A 14,437-nucleotide genomic window follows, 5' to 3' on the forward strand; every position below is an offset into this window, starting at 1 on the left:
CCATCCTCGATCATTACAAGTCGGAGACTTAGTGCTAAGAAGGATACAAAAAACTGACGGACGACATAAGCTACTCAGTCCATGGGAAGGTCCGTTCATTGTCACAAAAGTCATCGGACCAGGCACATACAAGTTAATAACCAAAGATGGAAGAGAAGTCAACAATACATGGCACATCAGCCAGCTAAGAAGATTCTACGCGTAAAAACAACTCAAGAAAAAATAGATATGCAAGCCACAAGGGACCAACGTTCACAATCGATAAAGGACAATATTCCTCGACAACATATGTATTAGTTTATATTCATGATCAATAAAGATGATATTCATCCACAGCATGTCTTGTCATGACTTTCAACGAGTTGTTTTCAAAATGGCTGAAAACATGCCTGAGCATCCCGGCCGAGAGCAAAATAGCTGAAAAGACGCTTGAGCCCGCCGATGAGGGTAGCTAAAAGCTAACACCCGAAACAAAAAACAAAATGGCTGAAAACATGCATGAGCATCCCGGCCGAGAGCAAAATAGCTGAAAAGACGCTTGAGCCCGCCGATGAGGGTAGCTAAAAGCTAACACCCAAAACAAAAAGCAAAATGGCTGAAAACATGCCTGAGCATCCCGGCCGAGAGCAAAATAGCTGAAAAGACGCTTGAGCCCGCCGATGAGGGTAGCTAAAAGCTAACACCCGAAACAAAAAGCAAAATGGCTGAAAACATGCCTGAGCATCCCGGCCGAGAGCAAAATAGCTGAAAAGACGCTTGAGCCCACCGATGAGGGTAGCTAAAAGCTAACACCTAAAACTAGTCGACCGAAATTAAGCTTAAAAAGACCCTCTAGCTCTTCGTTCCGAAAAGCAAGAGGCTCGGGGGCTACATCTAGATAGGAATACTTTTTCCTCAGAAAAGCACAAGCGCCACTCAAGAAAGCACTCGGATGCCGAAGTTTGTCAAGGCAACATTCTATGCTGAGTCATTTTACATAGCACAGACAAAAGGTTGTCAACACAAAGATCTACATCTAACAAGTCATAGCGCGGACAAAGCACTTGACGGATCATTAAAGAGGAAGAAAAGAAAAGTACTCGACAAATTGAGGGATTTCGTCAGGATAACGCACAGAGTTATTTACAGGGCAGAGACGAAAATGGGACAAAGTACTTAGCAAGTCAAGTAACTCCGACCACACCCGAGCAAAGAATACATCAACAAAAATAAAGAATCTTCATTTGAAGAGGAGTGTAATATTACAAGAGGCTGGTCAATTGGATCAGGCATTATCATCAGGAAGGGAAATATCAATATTAAGACTGTCTACAACCCTATTGGCTAAACCTTCGACCTCAGGCTCCATCCTCTCAACGACATCAAGGTATTCTTGGCTATCAGCTTCCTCTGCTATCTTGGACAGAGGCACCTCTAGAGCAAGGACCCGGACCTGGGCCAGCACATTCTTGGTACATACTTGAGCGTACTTCTTCATGAACTCTTGGAAACGAGTCAGAATCCGAGGAATGAACTGAGCCCAAGATTGTCCATCATCCGCTGGAGTCCAAAGAACATCAGCTACTGAACAAAAGGATTTCCACAAAATGTTCCAATTTTCGTAGCCGTCGCCAGCTTCCCAAACAAGTCTTCAATAGTTTTTTGGGCCTGCACAAGATCTTTATCAGCTCCACGCCTGATCAACTTAGCAAGTACAAGTTCTTCTTCAACATGAGTAATTACCTCCTCAGCCTTGTTATGACTTGTACGAATAAGAGTCTTCATTTCATCAATGCCCCCCGAGAGCTTTTTTCCTTCAACTCGGAGAGCTGGACAAGACACCAAACAACAAGTCAGCAGGAGGAAAAGGTTTGAATACTGAAAGAAACAGAGAGAACCTAGAATACCTTTACATTCTTTCTTCACGGCTTCCAAGCTCTTCATGGCCTCCGAGTTCTTTGAAGCCTCCCGGATAGCAGTATCTTTCTGTTTCTCCAACTCCTAGGCAACAGTGTCTCTCTATTTCTCTACCTCTACCACCCGGGCACGGAGAGCCTTTTCCTCTTTTTGATGCGACTTACGCTCAGTCTCCAACTCGGCCCAGAGGAGGTCAAGGTCAGACTTCAGAGAACTTACCTTGGAGGACAACTTCTTCTTGGTTTCAGACGAAAAGAAGAAGCCGGTATGGTCACGAGAGAAAGTCTAAACAATTAAAGATAGAGAAAAATAAGGTGTAAGGACGAAGGCAAAACAAATGGCCTAAGAAAGAATCTCAGAAAAACCTACGTGAAGCTTCTCCCCGAAAGAAGTCGCGGAGGACGCCAAGCTCCCCCAGGCTACGGTCAGCTCCGATAGCCGATGGGTGGCATCGAACTGTTACACCACGTCATCGGTAAAAGAGGGACCGCCAGAAGCGAGAGAAGGGGAAGGAGAGGCCGGCTGGGGCAAAGAAGGAATGACCAAAGCAACCTCCCGGGAAGCCAAAGCCAATCCCTTAGAAGGACCCGACACGACGGCCACAGTCACCTCCAGGGTAGCCAAGTCCGCAACTTCGCCAGGTAGCTCTGAAGCCCCCACAACAACTTCACCAACAGTATGTTGCGAGTCCTGAGGCTCGGAACTCAATGGCACAGCGGAAGGCTGAGAAGAAGTCGATGAAGAAACGAGAGAAGACGAAAGACTGAAAATTGATAAAAGAAATCATCGATGAGAACCAGAAGAAGGAAGATAGAAGCAAAATGATGAAACCAGAATCTACTCACCCAGCCACTTTCTTCTTCGCGAAGCCAAAAGAAGGCCTCACAGGGGGGGACCACGATGGCGAAAACGTCCCCGCCACCCGACGATAGGAGCGGGATAGCAGATACCGGAGCCACAAAAGAAGTCGGGGCTGGAGCCATGGAAGAACTCTGCACTGGAGGAGCGGTAGAGCTCGGTACCGAGGCTACCAAAGAACTCAACACCAGAGCTTCAGAAGAAGTCGGCGTGGGAGCCTCAGAAGAACTCGTACCTGACGTTCAGTTACTTCAAAAAGTTCAAGACTAAAAGTCAAGACAAAGAAGAGAAATTCAATGCAACAAGAATATGAAAACAACTCACCGCCGCATGATGAGGGGTACTTCGTCATCCTCCTCTCCCTCAACCAAGGAAACCAGAGCACCTGCTGAAAAAAGAATAAAAAGTACTCGGTTCAAGAGAGAAATAGGAAAACAAAGGAACAAAAAGTATTAAATATGCTCACCTAAGAGCAAGCTAGCAACAACTGGAGTACCTGAGAGACTACTTGGTTTGGGAGACTTCTTGGAGACAGGCAGGCCGGATGAAGACCCATCCGTTCGCCCCCTCTTCGGGACACTATGAGGACCGCGAGGGACTAGACGAGGAACATATTCTTCATATACATTAACAAATCCTAGAAGAAACTCCAGGAAGCGCTGTGGAGGTTGGGAACTTACTAGTTACGGAAGTTCCAGCAAGTTTATCCCCAGTCTCCGCCATGGCAGGGAGAACATCAAGAGGGGTCGGGTCAACAAAGTTCCTGCCCAAGCTTCCTACGAAAAAGGATAAAATAGCAAGATAAGGAAAAGCTAAGCAAAAATGGATGCAGCAAGAGTACATAAAGTACCCAAACAAAGAGATAAACAACTCATAGCTGGGGGCGGGTTGTTGGCAGAGAACTCGGAAGACAGCAGGAGGAACAACGCTCACTCCTTTCAGCTTCTTCTAGAGATGCTCGAGTACCTCCTCATCGGTCAGCTCAAGAGCTGGGACCATGCGTGAAGGATCCTCGGCCCCAGAATACTCGAAGCCAAGGTGCTCCCGCTCTTTCAAAGGCTGAACTCGGCGACGAAAGAAAACTCGAAAACAATACCAAAACCGGTTAAACCCTGCTATTTCAGCATACTAATCCTATCAAGGAATGGCTGGATCACTTGAATCTCAGCAGGTGACTCAAGTTTCTTGTCCCATCGGTCATTCACCACAGGACTAGATCTAGAGTGGACGACAAGGGAAGGGATCAAATTGGCAGCATAAAACCAGTCAGGCACGCCAAGTCTTTTATAGAATCAACCAGGTCATAGTCAAAGAACTTGCTCTTAAGACCCTAGCGAAACTGAATCCCGCAACCGCCAAGAACGATTGGTTTCTTCAGCGGCGGGGTTGGGGTTTCAGGCGAAAGAAGTAACGAAACAGAGAAAGAGAAGGGGGAATTCCAAGGAAAGCTTCACAAAGATGAACAAAGACAGAAAGGTGAAGAACTACATTAGGAGCAAGGTGGTTTAGGCAAATCCCAAAATAATCAAGAAATGGGTGAAGAAAAGCGAAGGCGGGAAGACAAAGTCCAGCACGAATGAATGAGACAAAAAGAACGATCTCACCAGGAACTAGAACAGGAACTTGATGCTCGCCTGGAACTCTCCATTCAGCAAAAGCCTAGCCCTGGATCAAGCCATCGCTGACAAGCTCATGAAGCTGCGCTTTGGTGGTTGTCGGAGCCGGCCAAAACTTCTGGGCGGCCCTCATGGCAACAAACTCCTGATTCTTGATCAAGGAGAGTGAAGACTCCTCGTCCACAAAAGAAGACTGGGACTTACTGGCGGTTTCCTTCTTGCCCATGTACTAACGAAAGCAAAAAGAAATCAGAGGAAAAAGAAAACCTAGATGGCGGCGCTAAGGACGGCGGCGGCAATGGCGACGGCGGATGATTAAGAGCTAGGGTTTGAAGGCAAAAGAAAGGCAGTAAAGAAAAAGAGGACAAAGGGTCTATAAATAAATTTTACAGCGTTAGAAACGGCCCACCAAGCCCGTTAAAACACCATGTGAGAACGCAATAGTCCATTTACCGACGCAGCTAAAACGACGGAGGGTACAAATCCACACAACGGTACAATCCAATGGGCAGATTTCAGACTTATCCATCCAGCACTACTACGGAGCCATCAGATAACTACAAGAACAACCCATCCTCAAAGAAGAAAGGGAGGGTAACTTCTGAAGGAACAAAAGAACCTGATTCTTGATAAAAAGAACTCAGAAATTCCATAAGCAACACAGCAGGAGAAAGCATGGCAACTAAGAAGGCAAGAATCTTTTTTATTACAAATGAAATCAAGAAGTACAAGATTACAAATCTTACAAGACCCAACGAACTCGGTACCACAAAAAGCAAAGTAGCAAAGAGGAACACAGACACGGCTAGGCTCTAGAACGACTACGTGTCCCAAATTGCTACTCGGAAGGACAAACTGCCATTAGCTACACTGTTTTCTTCAAAGGACGGACGCAGTGCATCCAAGGTGGAAATCAGCAGCACGGCATGACAACATGGAGCAGAGAAGGCCGGCGGGCATCTGTCTACCCAAGACCGATGTGATGCTAGATATGGTGTTGATCTGCACCGGACAATCTCAGGACAGGCGACGAGGATCAACCCAGAACTGCTAGATGAAGGAACGAAGCCCACATCACAAGACTTCCTCCAACTACCGCCATGTACATCCTGGTACAATGCTGTCGCGGGATTAGCCTACCTCTAATCCCTATCACAAGGCTTCCTCCAGCTACGACAAGACACACAGGAACTACAAAATATGCCCGGGGCTGCTCTACTTCATAAACTACCATGTTCATGACCACGAAGGTTTCAACAGAATGTTCAATGGATGAAAACAAGCACTCCGGGAGAGTATTTATAGATCAAAGGAGCGGTGCACATGGACTAGGAGTACCAATAAAATAAGCCTAACAAAGGACACAGTGAAAAGATAGGACTCAATAATGGAAGACTCAGGCGAGAGGGAACAGTACTCGAAGATGAGCATATTCGGAAGAATATACCAACACAGTATAACCCATGAACAAAAGGCATTTACATTCAACCACCACCATACAACTACATCTAACAACAACAGACTATCAAAGAATACGCCAAGACCTCGCATCCGAGTTCTTCCTGAACAAAACAACACGGATATACGCTGGGGGGCTGCAAAAGGAAGGATATATAGTTCTTTCAAACAACTCAGATTCAAGACCCTCCAACTTTTTGGTCCAAATAGCAAGAGGCTCGGGGGCTACACTCAGTGAGTGCAATTTTTACGAAAAATTGCACCCACCCAAAAAGAACTCGGATATAGTATGCTCAAGAGCCCTTCGATGAAGAATCACAACAATTTTAGGACAAGACCCTCTAGCTCCTTGTTCCAAAAAGCAAGAGGCTCAGGGGCTACACTCAGATGGGAGTACCTATTTTCAAAAAAGCACACACCACTCGAAGATTCCAAGAAGCGCTACATGGTTTCTCTCAAGGAAGCACTCAGACGACGCTTGTCCCTGCTTGGCAAGACCTGGAGGAACAAGACAAGGCTTCCGGAGTACAACCATGAAGTGCTCGGGGGCTTGTCGGTGCGGGACCCACAGGATGCCCCGCAAGGAAGAGAGAAGATCTAGTCTAACTAGGATTCTCCCCATGTAACCTTAGTAGTAATATTATTAATCCTACTAGGAACTCTCATTGTAAACCGACTAGGAATCTGACCTCCTGACTATATAAAGGAGCGCAGAGTTCCTAGAGAAGGGGATCACGATTTCTACAACACAATCAATCCAACGCAGAGGCTAATGCCGACTGGACGTAGGGCTGTTACTCGACCACAGTCGAGGGCCTGAACCAGGATAAATCGACTGTCTCTTGCGTTCACCATCGAGTTCCGCATACGCTGAAGCCTGAACATACTGCCTCGGGTACCCCCATGGCAGGCTATCGGTGGTAAAACATCGACAAAACCTAATTGTAGATCTAAATGTAAACTAAACTTAGTCAAATTTAAGATCTATAAACTTAGTCAAATTTAATATCTTCTATAAACTTAGTCAAACTCCTCGTGAAACAAGATTTACATTTTTTTATAGGAGTACTTTATTATAGCTTTTTATTTTGCCCCTGAGCCTGAAACATTTGAAAATGATGCTCAAGCCATATGCATCGGTGCCATTGTTTAGCGTGTACTCCATCCACCCTTAAAAAAATGTCATTCCTGTTTATCGAGAAGTTAAATACTTTCAATCTTCATATTTAAATATAATTTAGGTCATCAAATTTGTTGGGTTGTGCCATCTGAGTCTCTAAATCATAAATTATCTATTTAGATTATCAATCTATGTAAGGATCTTAGAGTGAGTTTAAATAGGTCTAGATCCGTACCCGTATATACTGATGTGGTATGCTAACAGCATGTGGCACCCACATGTCAACTTCATCTAACTTCTCCATCCTCTCTATCCTCTGAGCTCCCTCTCTTCTTTAGTTAGCTGACGGCTCTAGACCAACATAGCTTAGGAGACACGGTCGGGGCTGGTAATGACATAGCTGGGGCAACCGGCTGGAGGCTTGGGGCGCTACACCCCATGGAATTTATGGAGATGTTCTTGCGTACGAATATGGGTCAAGACCCATTTAGACCGGCTCTAAGACCTGGACATAGATTGAGCATCTGTACGGGCGATTTACATGTCTAATGACCAGAATGATACAACTGAACAAGATTTGCATGTCTAGAAACCATAATGATATAATCGAACAAGTTAGAGAACCTAAATGGATGATTCGCGAGTTTAGGGATTGGGTGACATGTATGGACAAGTTTAAGGATCTAAACAGATGATTTACGAGCATAGGGATCGGGATGACACAATTGAACAAATTCGAAAATTGCTAGTGGACTTTTCTCTTATCTATATCTCTCTTATAAAGCTAATCCCACTATAAGTTCTATCTCGACATGCAAGTCATCCACATCATCTTTCAGTAACTATCCACGTCATCTCTCAATAATAGCCATATTTATCCTACTAACTTTCAACCTCTTAATGCAACCAATTTTAATAAAATAGATGTAAGAACGTGTAGATGATTTAACTCATATATACAATAGTTTTTTAAGAGAATCCTATAGCAACGCCGGGTATCTTCTAGTTCTTACTATGCTTCTTCTCCGTGACGAGGTTTGGTATTGGCCATTGAGATGAGAAGAGAGAAAGCTTCTCTCATAGATTATAACTGGGTAACTCATTTGAGAATTGGTTGCTCATCCACCTTTGCATATATGCATGCCCACCCTTGTCTGCTCCATTAATGCTTCTTTACACCATCCATATTCTAACTTTTTTTTTCCTGAACTCAACTATGCAAGTTAATTGTAATGTAGCAAAAGCATTTTTTTGCTATGAAGTTATTTATGAAAAGTCACTAAAATATACTAGAGAGAGTGTGGTCTTGTTTTCAAGCAATTGTAACAAGAAACACAAGAATACGCGATTTTACTTTTACTTATGCTATGTTATGTTTAAATGCTCAATCATCACTGCTACAAAAACAATTTTAATAGACAAACCCTCTAATATAGAGGTGGGCATTATAGGTTGCCATGCATATCTGAAAATGGTGAGACGGGCTGCAGGAAAATGCGCACCCCTATTAATTAGGAGAGGTGGGCATTCTAAAACGACTGCTATGGTTAAACATCAATTACAGAGGTAGTTATATTAGGACGTCCGTCTCTCTATTAATCGATTAATAAAGGCATTTGTCCTAAGGCAACCTCGCTACTTTTTAAATAACTACCTCATTTCTAAAAAGTTATTTTCAGAGGCGGGCCTGTTAAGAGCGTCATCTCTACAAATGACTAACAGATAACAAAACTGATTTGGTGTTTGAAAAGAAACTTGTTTATTCTCCTTTACAAATGGTACCATCGGTTATCCATTGGCTCCACATATGGGTTATCCTCGAAAAGGTTACTTCATGGGCTTTGGTTGCAGCGGCATCACAACAATTGGCGCAAGCGGTCACGGTTCTTTTCTCCCGACCATGCACATGAGTGACAATCTAGTCTTAGAATTGTTAGTTATTAGAGTGCCAGGCTTCTCTTAGAATTGGTAATCATTAGAGTGCCAGGCTTCTCTTCTATTTGCTTTGTTTAGGTTGTGTGCTTTTATACAGAGGCTGAAATTGAGTTCATAATTATTATATCCACTCGATGTAATAATTATGAATTAATAAAATCTTTTTTTTTATAAAAAATATGGCATTGCCTCTACGCCTAAAATAATTATAACTTTTTTAAGCGAAGTCCGAAGAAGATGAAGTTTATGCCAAAATTGTTGAGCTCAATGACATCTACAATTCTACATCTTTGTAGTTCACATGATTTTTTTTTGTAAAATTTTTTAGAGTCCAGAAAATTTGTTTGAAGTTCTCTGATTTTGTAATTCGAAATCTACAATTTTCAAATGACCTCAGATTTTTTAAGGACACTCATACATACACACATTTTTGACATAATCAATACTAAAGTCATAGTTCACAATGTGACCGACAACTTTGTAGTTGATAATTTATTTTTGTTTGAAGTGATTTAGAACAGCAAAATGTTTTTTAAGTCGTAGATTTTAGGTCACGAATTCAAATACTAGGAAGCACACTATTTTGTTTTGTGAAAATCGTTAACAGGGTAATTTAGCCCGACTGTTTCTGTAGTTCCATTGCCAAAGAAGAACAATTTAGACGCCCGTTTTTATTAACAAGTTTGTACTGACGGCCCGGGCGACCGCCTCTGGAAATGGAAATGAACTATGAACCGAGGCCATTTCGCACAAGCAGTCAAGCCGCCTGCATCTAGAAATAGTATGGGGCAATTTCTTATTTGGCCCTGGTTTAAAGTTGTCCTTCTTCCTTGGTCCTGAAATAAAATTTCTTACCTATTTAGCCTCACTCGAAGTTTCGTTTTCTAATCTGGCCTTACCGTCATCTCCTGTCTCTAACACCGTTAAGTGATACACGAAAAGACCAAACTGCCCCTAAGACATTATGAGAAACCAAAGGTCACCCAGGCAACATAACAACATAATTTTGAGCACTTTGAATCCAATTTTCATAACATAAAAATTTGTGTTATGAAAATTGGATTCAAAGTGCTTAAAATTATGTTGTTATGCTGCCTGGGTGACCTTTGGTTTCTCGTAATGTCTCAGGGGCAGTTTGGTCTTTTCGTGTGCCACTTAACGGTGTTAGAGACGGGAGATGACGGTAAGGCCAGATTGGAAAATAAAACTTCGAATGAGGCCAAATAAGTAAGAAATTTTATTTCAGGGCCAAGGAAGAAAGACAACTTTAATAAGAAATTTTCTCAAGTAGTATAGTCACTACAATTTGAATCCATGTGTTTGCATGTTAAACTCCTGGTCTGGACTGAATGGCGTGCGTCCGAGCTCTGAAGACCTAACGTAAATGGGCCTGCAGCCCAATCTGAAATTAAATCTAAGAAAATGTTGCAAATCAGGAAAAAAATGGCTATGGACTCAAATATAATCGGATCACGATCTTTGTTTCATAGCTACGTTTTGGATATCCTCTGCTTGTACTAATCGTCCTGAAGAGGTACATCACTTACGAACCGGGAACATAAAATTATCGATCCATGTCCCACGTGATACGTTTTGGATATCCTCTGCTTGTACTAACACTATTAGAGAACAGATTTTAGAACGATGTCTCAATTTGACATTAGCCTCGGTATTTTTTGTCCTCGGGATTAAAGCACCCTTTAGTTCCGGTTCGTAATACCAACCGGGACTAAAGATCTCTGCCCAACGGTCGTCCGCGGGGCAGGGATCTTTAGTCCCGGCTGGTATTATCAACCGGGACTAAAGGTTTACCTTTAGTCCCGGTTGGTAATACCAGCCAGGACTAAAGCTTTTAGTCCCGGTTTGAATGATACCCCGGAAATAAATATTAATCTTTAGTTCCGGTTTGGCCACCTAATCGGGACTAATTATGCTGGCCTATACATCGGCTCATTTCTTACTCCCCGAGCCCGAGCCGTTCCATTCAAACTCGTTGTCTCTGTTCTTCAGCTTGCTGTTGTTCTTACTCTCTCCTCCTCCATTGGTGTTGCTCTTCGATTTTGGAGGTAACAAACTTAATCCTCTTATGTTTTATCAGTAGCTTATCTCATTTTGCGATGTAGATGCATATGTAACTTTATATGTTGGACTTTATTATGATTTTATATGTCATTTTTAGCTCAAAATCATATGATGATTTGCATATATGTTTGGATAAACAAAAGTTAAATTAGTTCATCAAAATCACGCCTCGCTCGTCCTCGCTGGAGCACGCGCCATCCTCGTCCCCGGCGGCTTACGTGATATTATAATTAATTTTTCCATGAAATGAAAAACTTAGAAAATAGTTAGAAAATGTTAAAAAATCCGTACTAGTTGAACTTACGGACCGTATTCAGCTCGGCGAGCATGTTGTCTGCCGAGCGGTAACGGACGTCAAGGAGGAGCTTTGATTCTACGAGGGAGAGCGGCAACAGTCGTGGAAGACTGTGTTCCCTTTCTCGTAGAATCGGAGCTCTTCCTTGACCAAGTACGGTGCCGTCCGGTGGAGAAATGCTCGCCGAGATGATCACGTAAGCAAGGTCAACTAGTACGGATGGTTATTTATTGAAACATGTTTTTGAGCAATAATTTGATGGATATTTGATAACTTCAGACCTACAAATGTCATCTACAAATGTTACTATCCTCGACAACCTAAACGCCCGCGAGCTCGCCGATATCGAGCAGGTCACTTAAAATTATTTTTTCCATGAAATGAACTACTTAGAAATCATGCCTTTTATTTTTTAGAATTAAATTTTCCATGAAATGAAAAACTTAGAAAATAGTTAGAAAATTATAGAAAATTCGTACTAGTTGAACTTACGGACCGTGTTCATTTCACCGAGCATGTTCTCTGCAGAGCGGTAACGGACGTCAAGGAGGAGCTTTGATTCTACGAGGGAGAGCGGCAACGGTCGTGGAAGACCGTGTTGCTTTCCTCGTAGAATCGGTGCTCTTCCTTGGCCAAGTACAGTGCCGTTCGGTGGAGAAATGCTCGCCGAGATGATCACGTAAGCAAGATCAACTAGTACGGATGGTTATTTATTGAAACATGTTTTTGAGCTATGTGATTTCTATGTCATTTTTAGCTTAAAATCATATGATGATTTACAATATTAAAATCACTTGATAGTTTGGTATTTTACTATTATACATAGTACATATTTCATGGTTTAGTTAGATAAATAAATAATTTTAGTTTTGTTTAAATATATTATTTTAGAAAATATGAAATTTACACTAGTTTGCAAAAATAAGTATAGAAAGTAGATGACAACTGGTACCGGATCCTCGGCCTCTCGTTCTGTTGCGAAACGACTGAGGCCAGAACTCCCTCTCATTATCTACGGTAAGTGTAAGCAGAAGATTATGATGGAGTACTGAGTCAAGAGACAGGGACCCAACAAGGATCGTGTTTTCTACAAGTGCCCGGATCACGATGTGAGTTTCTTACGCATTTGATTATTATGGCTAATTGACCTGCTTTTCTTGAATATTTTTGACTAAATATTTTTTAGCTTTAATTTCGGTGGAAGGGCAATGGATGTGATGGTTAGTACTGGGAGGAACATTATGCTACATACGTGTAGAATTCGGGTGCGCTTGAGGTAGCGGCTGCTGATGATGAGGCAGTGAGCCAGCAGGAGAAGCTTATTGATATTCAACAGAAGAATGATTTGTCTGTTTTAGTTGCGTACGATCACGAAATAATTATGTTACTGAAGTGCATTGTAGTTTTAGTTTGTTTAGTGATAGTTGGGATTGCTTACGTTGTAGCCAGGCTTAGTTAATTAATCAATCGTGTGTGTGTCATCTATGTTGTGTAATAAAATACTTAATTATGTTCAAGGTTTTCATAATTTATCGTGTAATGCAGATTATGTCACGCCATTGGATGTACAATGCTGATTACCGCTCCCAAGACTTTATTGAGGGCGTGCACTATTTCTTAGGTGTGGCAGAGACAAATAAGCGGGATGGTTTCATGTGCTATTCATGTGCTATATGTAAGAATTTAAAGGAATATTCAAGCTCAATGAATCTTCATTCACATTTGCTTAAGTCAGGTTTCATGTCAAACTATATATGTTGGACTAAGCATGGAGAAAGCGGGGTCATGATGGAAGAAGGTGAAGGAGAAGATTTAGACATTGATGACATTATTGCTCAGTATGGTGCCTTTGATGATACTACAATGGAGAGAGAGATGAAGAAGAGGTAGTGGCAGAAGATGATCTCGGTGATGCTCTTGGCGATGCCATTCGTGATGCACAACAAGAATGCGAAAGTGAAAAAGAAAAAGTTAAGTTTGAGCGCATGCTTGAGGATCATAGGAAGTTGCTATACCCGATGGCCAAAGAGGGGTAAAAAAAGCTGGGTACAACACTAGAATTGCTACAGTGGAATGCAAAGAATGGTGTATCCGACAAGGCATTTAGGAGTTTATTGAACCTCATAAAGAAGATGCTTCCGAAGCCAAATGAATTGCCCACCACTACGTACGAAGCAAAAAAGGTTGTCTGCCCTTTAGGATTAAAAATCTAGAAGATACATGCATGTCCTAATGACTGCATCCTCTACCATGGCAATGAATACGAGAATTTGGATGAATGCCCGGTATGTAAAGCAGCGCGGTATAAGATCAGGCGTGATGATCCTAGTGACGTCGAGGGTGAACAACGTCCTAGAAAGAAAATCCCTGCTAAGGTTATGTGGTATGCTCCTATAATACCACGCTTAAAACGTTTGTTCAGAAATAAAGACCATGCAAAGTTATTGCGGTGGCATAAAGAAGACTGTAAGGTAGACAATATGCTGAGACACCCAGCTGATGGGTCCCAGTGGAGAGCAATAGATAGGGAATTTCTAGAGTTTGCAAATGAGGCTAGAAACTTAAGGTTCGCCTTAAGTACAGATGGTATGAATCATTTTAGGGAGCAGAGCACTAGTCATAGCACTTGACCAGTTACTCTATGTATCTACAACCTTCCTCCATGGTTATGCATGAAGCAGAAGTTCATTATGATGCCGATCCTCATCCAAGGTCCGAGGCAACCTGGCAACGACATTGATGTCTATCTGAAGCCATTAGTTGAAGAACTTCTAGTTTTATGGAACAAACCAGGTGTACGTGTCTGGGATGAGTACAAACAAGAACACTTTGACCTACGAGCAATATTGTTCGTAACAATCAATGATTGGCCTATTTTAAGTAATCTTTCAGGTCAGACAAACAAAGGATATAATGCATGCACACATTGTTTTGATGACCTTGATAGTATATATTTAAAAAAATGTTGAAAGGTCATGTACCTTGGCCATCGTCGATTCCTTCCTTTGAATCACCAAGTAAGAAAGAAAGGTAAGCATTTTAAAGGTAAGCCAGACCACCGAAAGAAGCCTCATAACCGAACCGGAGAAGATGTACTCGCAATGGTCAAGGATATGAAAGTAGTATTTGGAAAGGGACAAGGCAGCAAATCAGTTCCCAAAGATGCTAAGGGATAAG

This window comes from Miscanthus floridulus, chromosome 8, assembly GCF_019320115.1.
Source record: "Miscanthus floridulus cultivar M001 chromosome 8, ASM1932011v1, whole genome shotgun sequence".
Classification (NCBI taxonomy): domain Eukaryota; kingdom Viridiplantae; phylum Streptophyta; class Magnoliopsida; order Poales; family Poaceae; genus Miscanthus; species Miscanthus floridulus.